The sequence below is a fragment of the Leptonychotes weddellii genome, chromosome 2 (assembly GCF_054177405.1).
Source record: "Leptonychotes weddellii isolate Sample4059 chromosome 2, ASM5417740v2, whole genome shotgun sequence".
In the NCBI taxonomy this organism is placed as follows: Eukaryota; Metazoa; Chordata; class Mammalia; order Carnivora; family Phocidae; genus Leptonychotes; species Leptonychotes weddellii.
The window spans coordinates 43637196-43652917 of NC_138370.1; the positions used below are offsets into that span (position 1 = coordinate 43637196).

The 15722-nt window shown below is 39.4% G+C and overlaps 1 long non-coding RNA gene across 1 annotated transcript in view; it reads right to left on the bottom strand.

The window, feature by feature from the left end:
- Positions 1–14282: 14282 nt before the first annotated feature.
- Positions 14283–15722, bottom strand: part of LOC145719212 (uncharacterized) — a 61857-nt gene continuing 60417 nt past the window's right edge. The window contains exon 3 of the long non-coding RNA XR_014142248.1: positions 14283–14996. This is a non-coding gene — a long non-coding RNA (uncharacterized LOC145719212). The remainder of the gene's footprint in view (positions 14997–15722) is intronic.

Consider the following 15722-nt stretch of genomic DNA (forward strand, 5'->3'; position numbering starts at 1 on the left):
ATGCTTGTTCATGTCTCATAAGTCTCTTAGGCTCTGTTCACTTTTCTTCTTTATTCCTTTTGCTCCTCAGACTTGATAATCTCAAATGTCCAGTCTTCAAGTTTACTGATCCTTTCTTCTATGTATTTGAACCTGTTGTTGAAACCCTCTAGTGAAAATTTAGGTATTGTATCTTTCAGCACAGGATTTTGTTTGGTTCATTTTTATAATTTCTATCTCTTTGTCTATATTGCCATTTTGTTCACATATAGGTTTCCTGAGTTCCTTTAGTTCTTAGTGTTTTCCTTTAACTCTTTAAGCATATTTGTTCCTTTAGTTCTTAGTGTTTTCCTTTAACTCTTTAAGCATATTTAAGAGTTGTTTTAAAGTCTTTGTCTAGTAAGTTCACTGTTTGTTTCTTCAGAGACTATTTCTGGAAATTTATTTTGTTCCTTCAAATGGGGCATGTTTCCCTGTTTCTTCACATACCTTGTGATCTTTTGTGGAAAACTAGGCATTAGAGAAAATGGCTGCCCTACCAGTCTTTGCAGATTGGCATGGGAAACCTTTACTAATTAGCATGTCCCTGAGTCTGAAGATCAGCACAGGGTGAAGACTTAAGAGTTTCTTCGGTCTTTTCTGGGCATGTGTCCTATCTGGGCTTATGTGTCCATACTCTCCCCCTGTATCACCCCCTCCCCATTTTCCTTTCCTGCTTTTAACTGTCTTAACTTCCCTATGGGTCCCAGCCCAGCTTCTTCTCAGCGCCTTAGATGTTCTGTCATATTACTCTGCCCACAATCTTTTGTGCCCAGGCATCTGTACATCTCTAGTCCCCCTGTAGTTTTACATGCCATGGCACCTACCACTTCCTTCCATGGCTTCCAGCCAAAGATCCAAACCTTGTTGCTATTTCCTGTCTGAGCTCTGAGTCAGAGAAGACAGATACGAGTTTCTTGGGTGGCCCACAGATAGGCTAGAATGTTATAATTTCCCCTCTACTCTTTCTGGCCCAAGGGACAGAACTAAGGATTGGGTCATTTCCTCTTGACTTCACTGTGGGGGAGCAGGGTGAAGGCAAGTAAAAACATCATGAAATTTCCTAGCATTTTGAGTGTGGTTTTATCTTGATTGGGTGTTTCTTTGGCTGATTTCCAGAGATTCTACGAAGTTACCTTAGTAAGCTGATAGTTGTTTATTTGATGTTTTTGTCGAAGAACTGATGTCTGGAGCTTCCTAGTCAGTCACCTAGTTGATGTCCAGTATTTAATTTTTCTGAGTAATTATACACAGTATTTTTTTAAATTTCTATTTCCAATAGTTCATTAAAAGATAAAAAATATAATTGTGTGTTGCCCTTGTAACCTCTGAGTTTGTTAAACTCTTTATCAGTTCAAGAAGGACTTTAGGACAGATTCCTTGGGGTATTCTATGTACACAATCATCTCACAACTCAATATAAAGAGGAAAATGCCATGAAAGGGTGGGGAAAAGATTTGGACACTTTACAAAGGAAGATATAAGAATGGCCAATAAGCACATGAAAAGATGCTCAACGTTATTAGTTATTAGGGGGAAATACAAATTAAAGCCACAATGAGATACTATTGCACATCTGGTTAATAGTTAGAATTAAAAATATTGAGAATATCAAGTGCTGGTGAGGATGTGGAGCCCACAGAACTCTCATAAACTGCTTATGAGGATGTAAAGTGGTAGCCTTTGGAAAACTGACAGTTTCTAAGTTAAGCAAACATTTATCATATGACCTGGCCTTTCCACTCCTAGGTGTTTCTCTATGAGAAATAAAAGTGTATGTCCAAATAAGGACTTGTATTTGAATGCTCATAGAAGCTTTGTGCATAAGAGTATACAACTGCAAAAAACTCATATGGTCATCTGATGAAGGGATAAACTGGTCTATCCTTAAATGTAATCCACTTAGCAATAAAAATGAACAAACTACTGACAAATACAATAACACTGTTGAATCCCAAAAACATGCTAAGTTGAAATGATTCCACTCATATGAAATTCTAGAAACAATAAAGCTATAATGATGGAAAGTAGATCAGTAGTTGCCTGGGGGCCAGGGCATGGAGGGAGGTGGCTGACTGCAAAGGAGCATAGGGAAACTCATTGACTGATAGAAATGTTCTATAACACAAAAATTGCAGTGATTACACACTATCCACTCCTCAAAACTCATCAAATTGCACACTAAAAATGGTCAATTTATTGTTTGTAAAGTACACTTTAATCAGTCTGACTTTAAAAATACAACATTGAGCACTAGGCATGGATTTCTTCGGGCTACCAGTGCCTACTGCCCCACAATACAGTGAAATATGGAAATAAGAGGAAATCACTTAATTTACTCACATATTGTCTATGATTTATTTTTTCAAAAATATTTCTTAAACACGTATTGGGGATAGGCACAATGTGAGGTGTTAGGGAATGAGAAAAAGCTTGTCCCATGGTAAGTATGGAGAAAAGCACATACTCAGTGCCAAAAGGAACAGGAGAGGGACATATAACCAAGACCAGGAGTGGTCAGGGAAGTGGGGGACTGTGAGCTAAATACTGAGTGATGAATATATTGTACTTCTTTCTAAATATGTTCACATAATGATCCTCAAGGATAGGTAGGAGGCTGTGTAGCCTAAAGGAAACACTGGGGGCTTGGGAGTCAGGCAGATATAAAGGTCTGGCTACTTCCTATACTAGTTGTGTGACCTTGAGAAAAATGTCAATCAAGCAGAATCTCATTTTTTTCTGCACCCCAAATCTGGGTAATCATAATTACCTATGGGTTGTTTTGAGAATGAGAAAATAATTACAAATCCGCCAGCTTAATAAAGGATGCAATTAATAACTGATAATGAGATACACATATCAACCATTCTCCCTGGTTACCATAAACTTCTTTCTACCATCCTGGTCAAATACTAGGAATGGGTAAAGAAGGGACTGGGGCCCCTGAAACTCAAGACTCTCATAGTGTCACACATGACCAGCAGAGTGCCAAACATGACCAGCTGGTGTAGTGGTCTTTGCAGCCTGAGCACCTCGCAGGAGCCAGTCAGGAGAAGGACCTTGCCCAGGAACTGGGAAAGGACACAGGAAGTCATCCAATCCTTTTCCTTCTACCCAGGGTGGTTCTGCACCAAACTGCTGCTCTGACTTGCATTTTTCTGCTGAAATTTCTTTTTTTTAAATTTTTTAATTTTAATTCCAGTATAGATAACATACAGTGTTATATTAGTTTTAGGTGTACAATATAGTGATTCAACAATTCTATACATTACTCAGTGCTCATCATGATAAGTGCACTTCTTAATCCCCATCCCCTATTTCACCCATCCCGCTACCCACCTCCCCTCTGGCAACCATCAGTTTCTTCTTTATAGCTAACAGTCTGTTTCTTGGTTTCTCTTTTTCCTTTGCTCATTTGTTTCTTAAATTCCACATGAGTGAACTCATATGGCATTTGTCTTTCTCTGACTTATTTTACTTAGCATTATCTATGTTGTCACAAATGGCAGGATTTCTTTTTTTATGGCTGAATAATGTTCCATCGTATGGATGTGTATATATATATACACACCACATCTTCTTTATCTATTCATCTATCAGTGGATACTTGGGCTGCTTCCATAGTTTGGATATTGTAAATAATGCTGCTATAAACATAGGGGTGGATGTATTCCTCTGAATTAGTGTTCTTGCATTCTTTGGGTAAATACCCAGTAGTGCAATCACTGGATCATAGGATAGTTCTATTTTTAACTTTTTGAGGAAACTCTATACTGTTTTCCATAGTGGCTGCACCAGCTTGCATTCCTATTTCTGGTGAAATTTCAAAGGTTGCCTCCAGTTTTTGTTTTTGTTTTTGTTTTTTTTTAAGATTTATTTATTTGAGAGAAAGAGAGAAAGGGAGAGAGCACAAGCAGGGGTAGCGGCAGAGGGAGAGGGGGAAGCAGGCTCCCCACTGAGCAGGGAGTCTGATGCAGGATTCAATCTCAGGACCCTGGGATCATGACTTGAGCAGAAGGCAGACACTTAACTGACTGAGCCACCCAGGTGCCCCTCCCTCCAGTTTTAAAACACCAAGATCCATGAAGCAAAACTCAAAACACAAAAGTCTAGCTCTAGCAAAAAATTTCAAGGTTACCACTCCTGACCATCCTCTGAAGAGCATAATCTCTGGCACTAGCTCTGACTGTCACATGCATTCCTCTATACAAAGGTGTCTTGCTACCCATGGACAGCAAATGAACATTCCTTGGCTTGCAAAATCTTTTAAGTTAGCAACTTCCTCCTGAATTTAGATACATAAAATTGTAAATATCCAAATGAAGCATATGGCGTTGGTTCTTTCAACTTCTGTGACACAGTTCACTAAATGATGACCTTTTTTTTTTTTTTTTTGGATTTATTTATTTGACAGAGTGAGAGCGAGAGAGCACAAGCAGGGGGAGCAGCAGAGGGAGAGGAAGAAGCAGGCTCCCCGCTGAGCAGGGAGCCTGATGCAGGGCTCAATTCCAGGACCCTGGGATCATGACCTGAGTGAAGGAAGACAAATAAATGACTGAGCCACCCAGGCACCCCCTAAATGGTAAGCTTCTTGAGGGCTTGGATCATGTCTTTGTCATATCTGTATTCCTAGCCCCTTAGCACTGAGCCTTAACCATTTAAGGTTTGTGGAATGACTATATGTGCACATCTGATGATGCTCTCCCACATCATTTCGTATACTTCTCCTCTTGTGAATTACATTGTAGTTGCTATGAAGGCACCTTACATACCCAAATGGACTAAATCACACATCGAATTAATTCAATTATTAAAAACAAAAATCACAGTATCCAAAACCTTTCCAAGAGCAAAAAGGGGTTGGAGCCTGGGGAGACAACCATTTCATCTGCCACTTCATGAACTGGTCACCTTGGTCAAGGCACTTGGCAACCCTGAGCCCATTTCATCATCTATAAAGTGAGGAATGTAATAATACAGCTCCTACAGGGTTGAGGTGAGCAGGATTGCTTGTCTTAGGGACAAACATTTGGAAAGATCCTCTGATTTGAGGACCCATTAGGTTATGTGGCCAGAGTACACTCATTCTCCCTGTTAATAGTTGTTCATTGCAGACTGAGAGTGCCTTGCCCCATCACAGAAGGATTCTGCAAACCCTCCAAGCTAAATTGCAACAACTTGCTCCACTCAGAGCTGCCTAGGAGATCCAGGTAAGGGCAGGATCCTGAAACCTGTCACCTGAGAAGTCTGAGTCAATGTGACCACACCCCACTGTGCCCCAGGGCCTGCTCACAGGTTACCTCCTCCAGTGAGGAGCCCTAAGCATTCCTGGGACTCTGATGTCTTCAGGATGACCTGACCACACCTTCTTGGAGCTTGTCAGTCATGAGAAAGAATCATGGCAGCATCTAAAAAGTGGTTCAGGGGCCCTGGTGATAGCTCTGCAGAGCACCAGAAGGACTACTGCTGCCAGAACTTCCTCATCTGAGAGGACACCAGTCGCCTTCCTATGAATGGGGCTCCCAGCTTTTTCTAAGAATTGCTTTTTTACCCCTTTTGCTTGGAGGAAGAGAGAAAAATGCATTGAGGGCTGTCCGGTATTTGGTTAGGTCCTTTTTTCCATTTTATCCTACAACTACCACTCAAGGAAGGGAGGCTTGAAAATTGGGCGCCAGGAGGAGGTCATTTCAGATCCCCACGGCAAGGTGACAGTTGCAAGGAAGGCCTAGGGGAGGAGTGAGGAGGAATTCATAATTAAGGTGTCAAGTTGGGTGAGGAGGTCCTACATATACCCTATGTTATAGTGTTGAGGATTTGAAGGAAAGTAGAGGCTGTAGCCACAGCAGTGCATCCCTGATTATCATCCTCAACCTGGGATACACTTCAGGTCTTCAGAGCATGGGCTCTGGCCTAGCTGTGGTTTGTTCATTTGCTTCTTAAGAGTCCTCTGTACCTGCTATGTGCAAGGCATTGTCCTGGGTGCTGTAGAGATAGATACAAAGCTTAACTTCACTTTCAGAGGACCCAGACTTGAAGGGGAAAATTCATACATCTAAAAGTCCTAATATGGGGTAGACTTTGAGGAGTCAGAAAGCAGTATGAAAATTCAGAAAAAGGAGAGATTGCTTCTGGGAGCTTTCTGAGTAAAGGCTGGAGAAATTGTTGACGACATCTGAGGCAGGAGTTGAAGGCCAGTAGGTAGAGAAATTTCAATTTAGCTGGGAGAAGAGCTCAGTGAGCATGTCTGTATTAGCCCACACACTGTAACCATCCACATTTTGGCAATCCAAATGCAACTCTGTTTCTACCTACTCTTTTTCACATACTGTCTCTCTCTCTCTCTGGCTTCCCCCAACCTACCCACTCCCCTTATTGGTCCCCTATAGGCTTTGTGTAGGTCATTTTAATGTATTCAATATTTCTTAACTAGATAGTATACTTTCACGCAAGAAGCCTAGTCATCCACTTTATTAGGACGATACTAATTTGCTCACTAATAACCGAGCAATATAAAACTACACATCAGAGCACCCGATCTGACCTTCTCATCCCCACAGGTCAACACAACAGGTTTCAAACTGCAGTGGCTGCAGAACCCACAAGATAAACAGGGTGACAGTGGGGAACTTCTTACTTAAATCTAAATACAGCTGCTGCTTGCTGGCCCAGGGACTGAGATTGCTTGGGCAAATTGTGCTGAAACATTTCTCTGACTCTGTTTCTAAGAAAAAAAACAAAACAAAACAAAAAAACAAAACAGGTCCCAGCTTGCTCCTGCTGGTGTCTGCCAACAGGTGAAGGAAGAGAGAAGCAGAGGTATGCACTGTAGTCTAAAACAAATGCTCATTTTGGTTTCATTTTTAGAAGCATCAATATTTTCTGTAAATTAGAAGAAATTTTTTTTTTTTAAATTGGCAAACAGGTTTTAAGAAGCTGAGTGACTTACCCAATTTCCCACCAACCTCTTGACCAAGTTGGAAAGGAAAAATCCACTGAGAATTTCTTTCTTTTTTTTTTTAAAGATTTTATTTATTTATTTGACAGAGAGAGAAATACCGAGAGCAGGAACACAAGCACGGGGAATGGGAGAGGGAGAAGCAGGCTTCTTGCAGAGCAGGGAGCCCGATGTGGGACTCGATCCCAGGACCCTGGGATCATGACCTGAGCCGAAGGCAGACGCTTAACGACTGAGCCACCCAGGTGCCCCCACTGAGAATTTCTAATGTGCAGTGTACCCTAAAGTATTTTCTACAGCTCATATTAATACTAAGTCAAGCTAACTGCAGAACTTTTTAGAGTGTGCCACAGTTGCTTTCAAATATATTCTCATTGTAGATATCAGTTATTACATGTAAGCCTCACGGTAACCACAAAGCAAAAACATAAGTAAATAACACAAACGATTAAGAGAAAATAATATTAAGAGAAAGCTTACCACTGAAGAGAGTCATCAAACCACAAAGCAAGAGAGCAAGAGAAGAATGGAACAGAGAACTACTAAAACAGCCAGAAAATACTGAACACAATGGCAATAAACATACACCTATCAATAATTATTTCAAATGTAAATGGATTAAATTCTCCAATCAAAGGACATAGAATGGGTAAAAAAACAAGACCTGTCTATATGCTGCTACCTACAAGAGATACTTTCTTTTTTCAAATTATTATTTAAATTCTAGTTAGTTAACATATAGTGTAATATTGGTTTCTGAAGTAGAATTTAGTGAGTCATTGCTTACATATAACACCCAGTGCTCATCATAACAAGAGATACATTTTAGATGTATGGACACATACAGATTGAAAGTGAAGGGCTGGGAAAAGATGTTCCATGCAAATGGAAACAAAAAGAAAGCTGGAGTAGCCGTACTTCTATCAGACAAAATAGACCTTAAAACAAAGACCTTATAAGAGACAAAGAAGGGTACTGCATAACGAAAAAGGGGTCAATCTAACAAGAGGCTATAACTTTGGAAATATCTGTGCACCCAAGATAGAAGCACCTAAATATATAAAGCAAATATTAACAGACCTGAAGGGAGAAACAGACAGCAATGTAACAGTAGGGGACATTAATACTTCACTTACCTCAATGGATAGATCATCCACACAGAAAAGCAATAAGGAAATATTGGCCTTAAATGATATGTTAGGCTAGATGGACTTAACAGATTATAGAGAATATTCCATCCAAAAGCAACAGAATACACATTCTTCTCAAGTGCACATGGAATATTTTTCAAGATAGATTATATGTGAGGCTGCAAAACAAATCTTCATTCAATTATGGAACACTACATCTAAAACTAATGATGCAATGTATGGGGATTAACATAACAATAAAAAAATAAAAAAACAAAACAAACACAAAAAAAAACACAAATCTTCATTCATTTAAGAGGAATGAAACCATATCAAGCATCTTTTCTAACCACAATGGTATGAAACTATAAATTAATTACATGAAGAAAACTGAAAAATTCAGATACATGGAGATTATACAACATATGGCTGAACAAATGGGTCAAAGAAGTCAAAAGAAAAATAAAAAATACCTTGAGACAAATGAAAATGGAAATGTAACATATCAAAATTTATAGGATGCAGCCAAAAGCAATTAGGAGAGAGAAGTTCATGATAAATGCCTACCTCCATAAATAAGTCTCAAATGAACAACCTAACTTTACACCTCAAGGATCTAGAAAAAGAATAAATGAAGCCTAAATTTAGTGGAAGGAAGGAAATAACACAGCAGAAATAAATGAAACAGAGACTGTATTAACAATATAGATCAATGAAACTAAGAGGTTGTTTGAAAAGATAAAATTGACAAAATTGAGCTAGGCTCACCAAGAAAACAAGGGAGAAGACTCAAATAAATAAAATCATAAAATTAAAAGGAGATATTACAATTGATAACAAAGAAATACAAAGGATCATAAGGGACTACTAGGAAAAATTATATGCCAATAAATGGGACAAACTAGAAAAAATGGATAAATTCCTAGAAACATACAATGCACCAAGGTTGAATCATCATTAAATAGGAAATCTGAACAGAATGATTACTAGCAGATTGAATCAGTAATCAAAAAACCTGCCAACAAATAAAAGTTCAGGACCAGATGGCTTCACTGGTGAATTCTACCAAACATTCAAAGAAGAATTAGTACCAATTTTTCTCAAACTCTTCCACAAAGTAGAAGAGAGCAAAACTTGTCAACACATTTTACAAGGCCAGCATTACCCTGATACCAAGACCAGATGAGGATGCCACAAACACAGAAATAATTACAGGCCAATATCCTTGATGAACAGAGATGTAAAAATCCTCAGCAAAATGTGAGCAAACCAAATTCAACAATACATTAACAGGATCATACATCATGATCAAGAGGGATTTATTGCAGGAATGTGAGGATAGTTCAACAAATGCAGATAAGTCAAAGCAATACACACTTCATTAACCAAATGAAGGATAACAATCACAGGCCCATCTCAAGAGATGCAGGAAAAGCATTTGACAAAACTTAATATGATAAAAAAAACTCTCAAAAAAGTGGGTATAGAGGGAACATACCTCAGCATAATAAAAGACATATATGACAAGGCCACAGCTAACATCAGATTCAACAGTGAAAAGCTGAAAGCTTTTTCTCTAAGATCAGGGAGAAGATAAGGATGCCCACTCTCATCACTTTTATCCTAGCCAGAGCAATAAGGCAGGAAAAAAAATATAAAGCACTCAAAATTGGAAAGAAGTAAAACTGTCACGATTTGCAGATGCCATATTATATACAAAAAACCCTAAAGACTCCACCAAAAAGCTCTTAGGACTAACAAAGTTGGTAAAGTTTCAGGATACAAAATCAATACATAAAAATCTGTTGCATTTCTTTCCACTAATAACAAATTATCAGAAAAAGAAATTAACAAAACAATCTGATTTACAACTGCATCCAAACAAATAAAATACCTGGAAATAAATTTAACCAAGGTGAAAGGCCTATATATTGAAAACTACAAGACATTAATGAAAGAAATAGAAGAAGACCAAACAAATGGAAAGATTTTCTATGTTCACAGATTGGAAGAATTAATATTGTTAAAATGTCCATATTACACTACCCAAAGCAACGTACAGATTCAGTGCAATCCCTATCAAAAGTCCTATGGTATGCTTCATAGAAATAGAACAAACAATTCTAAAATTTGCATGGAACCAACGATTCTGAATAGCCAAGCAATTCTGAGAAAGAAGAACAAAGCTGGAGGCAAATACTCCCTGATTTTAAAGCCTGTTAACAAAGCTATAGTAGTTAAAACTGTATGATACTGACATAAAAATAGACACCCAGATCAATGGAACAGAGAGCCCAGAAATAAGCCCACACATATAGGTTTAATCAATTTATGACAGAGGAACCAAGAATATACAATGGGGAAAGGACAGTATCCGCAATAAATGGTATTGAAGAAATTGGATAGCCACACAGAAAAGAATGAAACTGGACTACTATCTTACACCATACACAAAAATTAACTCAAAATGCTTAAAGACTTGAACATAAGACCTGAAATCATAAAACTCCAGAAGAAAACAGAGGCAGTAAGCTCCATGACAGATCTTGGCAATGATTTTTTAAATCTGATACCAAAACCAAAACAACGAAAACAAAAGTAAACAAGTGGGGCTACATCAAACTAAAAAGCTTCTGCACAGCAAAGGAAACCATCAACAAAATGAAAAGGCAACCTACTGAATGGGAGAAAATAACTGAAAATCATATATCTGATAAGGGGCTAATATCCCAAATATATAAAGAACTCTGGCAACTCATACAACTCAATAGCAAAAAGAGAAAAAAAAAAAAAAAGAAAGAGAAAAAGACAAAAATCTGATTAAACAACAGGCAGAAGATCTGAACAGACATTTTTCCAAAGAAGACATACAAATGGCCAACAGGTACGGGGGAAAAAAAAAAAAAAGCTTGACATCATCAATCAGGGAAATGGAAATCAAAATCACAGTATCACCTCACACCTGTTAGAACGGCTATTATCAAAAAGACAAGAAATAGCACATGTTGGTGAGGAAGTGGAAAAAAAAGGAACCCTTGTGCACTGCTGGTGGAAAGAAATGTAAACTGGTGAACTACTATGGAAAACAGTACAGAAGTTCCTCAAAAAATTAAAAATATAACCATATGATCCTGCATCTCCATTTCTGGGCATTTATCTAAAGAAAACAAAAACACTAATTTGAAAAGATATATGCACCTCCATGTTCATCGCAGCATTATTTACAATGGCTAAGACAGGGAAAAAACCTAAGTGTCCATCAATGGATGAAAAGATAAAGAAATTTATAAATACACAAAGAGTATTATTCAGCCATAAAAAAGAATGAAATCTTGCCATTTGTTGTTACATGGATGGACCTCGAGGTCATTATGCTAAGTGAAACAAGTCAGAGAAAGACAAATACTATATGATCTCTCTTGTATGTGGAATCTAAAAACCATAAGTAAACAAAAAGAGAAAACAAAACCAAGCTCATAGATATAGAAAACAGATTGGTGGTTGCAAGATGTGGGAGTGCAAGAAATGGGTGAACTGTTGCTTTTTTTTTTAAATAACTTGAGAATACATAAATAAAAGTAACAGTGACATGCAAAGTAAGAGCACCAGCAATAGAAAATTTTGCTAATAACAGGTGAAACTGGATGTGGTAAAGGCAAGGACCAAAAAAAGAAGCATGGGTTTGTGACCAGGGTAGAGAGGGGACTGAATCATCTGGTTCTCTGGGAGCAGCATTAACCTAGCTATACAAATTGAAAGAGGCCCTCTTATAAAACAGAACTTATCTGTAAAAGGGAATAATGGTAATAATGGTTATCTTACTGGGTGGTGTGAAGACTACATGAGTTGATTTATTTAAACTGCTTGGAATAGGGCCAGGCACATAGGATTTCATACTGTAATAATTATTATCTATTAAAATTAACCAAAAAAGGAAAGAAGGGCACTACGAGACAACATTTAGGAAACTTCTTGTTGGATAAATCTCCTGAGAACCTACTTTCCCTCTTAAAACTGAAAGAAAGAACTGAAGAATACAAAATTAATATATTTTTACTGAGATAATTTAAGGCAAAAAATAGGATTCGTATGTGAACAATTTTTAAAATATGCCTATGAAATGCAGTCCTCAAGAGGACTTATTCCATTGTTCTGACTTCCACTTAGACCCAGAAAACTAAGTGTCTTGAAAAAGAGACACTTGGGAAAAATTAAAGCTAAGAATGTCTAGAGAAAATAAAGATTTTGTGTCCTTCAAAGCAAATGGTCACACTGCTCTTTGCTGAAGGTGTGCCTTTTACTCAGTCTACCCACTTGACAATTAAAATCATTTAGAAGTTCTTTCTGCAGCCCATTAAAATAATCATCATCATAGTCTACAGGCTCACTCAATGAAAGCTGCACTTCCCCTCCAAGTGCTATTGCCTTGGAATTCCAAAGAACGTCCCTTCAGCACCTCTGGCCTCTGGTCTTCCCAGCTGGCCCCTTCACCCCATTTGACCTAGAAGCATCGCATCTGCTTCCTAAATACCCATTTGCTTCCTCCTCCTGCACACAATTCAGTATATTCTCCTGGCACTGATTTTTATGTTTAATAAAAAGCAAAAAAGACTATATATAATAAACATACATATATATACACATATATATAAAACTATATATATGTATATTTATTTATATTTATATATATATTTAAAAAATAGTTCCCTTTAGGTTTCATACATCCTGACTCCCTTCTGGAACTCTAGTTTCATTGACAAGATAGGACAAGCAGACATAACTTGAGCATGTGCCCTCTGTAAAGAAAATTGACTTTAAAAATCTTGGGTGTTTTATTAGTCTGGACCATAGCCTGGGATTCTAAATTCTGGGAGCCAAGATAAAACTAAGAAACCAGACCTCAGGCTCTGAATTCATGACTTTTCTCTGTGGGATGTGTGTGTTTAAACAATAAGCACTCTTCAAAATCTTTAAGGGACTTAAAACCAAACATTCTTCATATATTTTCTCAATTCTAAGCATCTCAGGGCCATGGTTCATATGTAATGTATAACCACGAGAGAATCAAGGGCCAAAGGTCATCAGACCGTGCTAATCTCGAAATCAGGGGGTAGAGCCCACCGCCCTCCACACCTACGGTCACAGGTCCGGCAGAGTGGGCCAAGCAGTGCAAACTGCAAGAGGGCACGGAGAGCAGGCAGCTAAAAGGGGGTACAAGAAAGCTGGGGGCTGAAAATAAGAGGAGAGCAGGGAAGAGGGAGTAAAGGGGCAAAGAGATGAAGAGGGAATAGATGGGGAGCAGAAAGAAGGCAGAGGAGGGCAAACAAGCAGGGAAAACCATAGGGCCGGACCTCCAAACTTTAAGCGTTTTCTTTTTCATTGTGTCCCAAAGAGGGCGTGAGGGGCTCTGAAGTCAAGCCCGACAAGGAGAGATTAACCAGCATACAGGGAGACTCGCCAGGGCATGGCAGAAGGCAGGATAAACACAACGGGGTGATGCCATGTGGTTTGAGCAGCACGGAAAGATACCTTTTATTATGTATGCAATATTTATCCTTTTAAGTACTTTCATAAGGCAGTCCCAATCTAGAAACTGCCTGATTTCCAGAGGAAATTAATTTCATGACCTTAGATTCTCAGTATTTTTGAGCCTCCTGAGGACCTCCTCATCATCACAAATAAGGCCAAGCCCACGACAGGGGACTATCCCCAAGCACCACCACATGGAAACAGCTCTGACTGCCCACACTCCGTGAGGAACAGCTAGCTGGCTAAAAGGCCTCCTGGGAGACCTGGAAGGTTAAACTGTCCCCGGAGTTAGCTTGCTTCATAAACTTTGTCTTCTTGGGGAGAAGACCTCTGAACACACAGCCACCATCGCTCAGTGGAAGAGAGGATATTAAAAAATCTCCCCATCAAAACCAAACTAAGCCAAACAACACTCCAATTTGGGAACATAATCATATAATACCTGCTTGGCAAAAATGTATGGTTGGCTATAGAACAGAAAGAACCATGTAAATTCAAACTATTGCCTCTTAATCCTTTAATTAGACTGAGTCCTTGAGAAGGAAGCACAGTTGTTACTGAAGGAAATCAAGAGCAAAAACAGACTGTGACACCTACACACACGTAACAATGTATTCGAATAAATGTGAGTAAACACTCAGGCTGAAGGGTTCACAGTCTAAAAAGAAATTTATTTGTTTATGAGAGCCATGATTTGGGACATCAGAAAGTTCTCCAGGGATGTGTTGGGAAAAATGTGGTGAGAGGGCGAGACTCAGCAACCCACAGGCATGTCAAAAGATGTGCACAAACTCTCTTGGGTGAACTCTGCTCTGACTTCAGGCCAAAGGTGTTTACTTGCAGGGCCCTGACCGCTGAATGGCTGGAAGGCCCTGGCTCGAGAGAATTTATTCGGAACCTTTCTTCTTCTTCTTCTTTGTCTTCTTCACTGGTATGTCATGTAATGTAGCATCTACTGCTTCCTCAACTTGCTTTTGTAGCTTTTTTTCTCTCCTTTTTTTGGGCTTTGGGGTAATGTCCTGGTCATCAGGGGGCCACACACAATCCTCTCCATCCTCAGCAGAAACACCAGAATTCTCATCCCAACAAGGGTCTCCGAGCTGCCGTTCAACTTGGTCTCTCTTCTTCTTGGCCTGGGGTTCGGTGTAAGTCTCCATATTTTTATCTTTTGCCCCTTTCTTTCTCTTCTTTCCCCGTTTTCTTTCTATTCGGTTCTCTGCAAGGTCAGGCCCTGCTGCTATGACCTGTGGCTTATTCTTTAGCTCCGCCATCCGCTTGGCAAAGTACTCCTGGATGGTGAAGGCACTGGTCGTTGTAGTGGAGGATACATTCCCATCTGGAGTGGCAGGGCTGGAATCATCATCCTAAGGTGGGGAAAAAAGTTAAAACCAATTAAGCCTCAACTGTTGACTCCTCACAGCATCCTGGAGGACTGAACATGGAGCTACTCGCACTGGGCAGGAGGAGACCAGGCTGAGCGCCCAGCTTCCACCATGTCTCTTTATCTCCCCTTTGGTAGAGCTCAACTGCAAAGCACAGAACAAGGTGGCCAGACACTTTGGTTGAATACTGTATGTATTCAAACAGACATAAGCTAACTTTGTAAGTGAACTGGCAAGTCACCTACATGGAATTCTGAGTAAACAGCTGCTTAGCAACAATGTTATACCTGATGACTAAGTACCTAGAATCTCCCTTAAAGGGGCGCCTGGGTGGCTCAGTCGTTAAGCGTCTACCTTCGGCTCAGGTCATGATCCCAGTGTCCTGGGATCGAGCCCCGCATCGGGCTCCCTGCTTGGCGGGAAGCCTGCTTCTCTCTCTCCCACTCCCCCTGCTTGTGTTCCTGCTGTTGCTCTCTTCTCTGTCAAATAAATAAATAAAATCTTTAAAAAAAAAAAAAAAAGAATCTCCCTTAAAAGCATAGGAACACTAAAGAAGATAGCAGGAAGGGAAGAATGAAGGGGGGGAATTGGAGGAGGAGACAAACCATGAGAGACTATGGACTCTGAGAAACTGAGGGTTCTAGAGGGGAGGATGGTGGGGGGATGGGTTAGCCTGGTGATGGGTATTAAAGAGGGCACGTTCTGGGC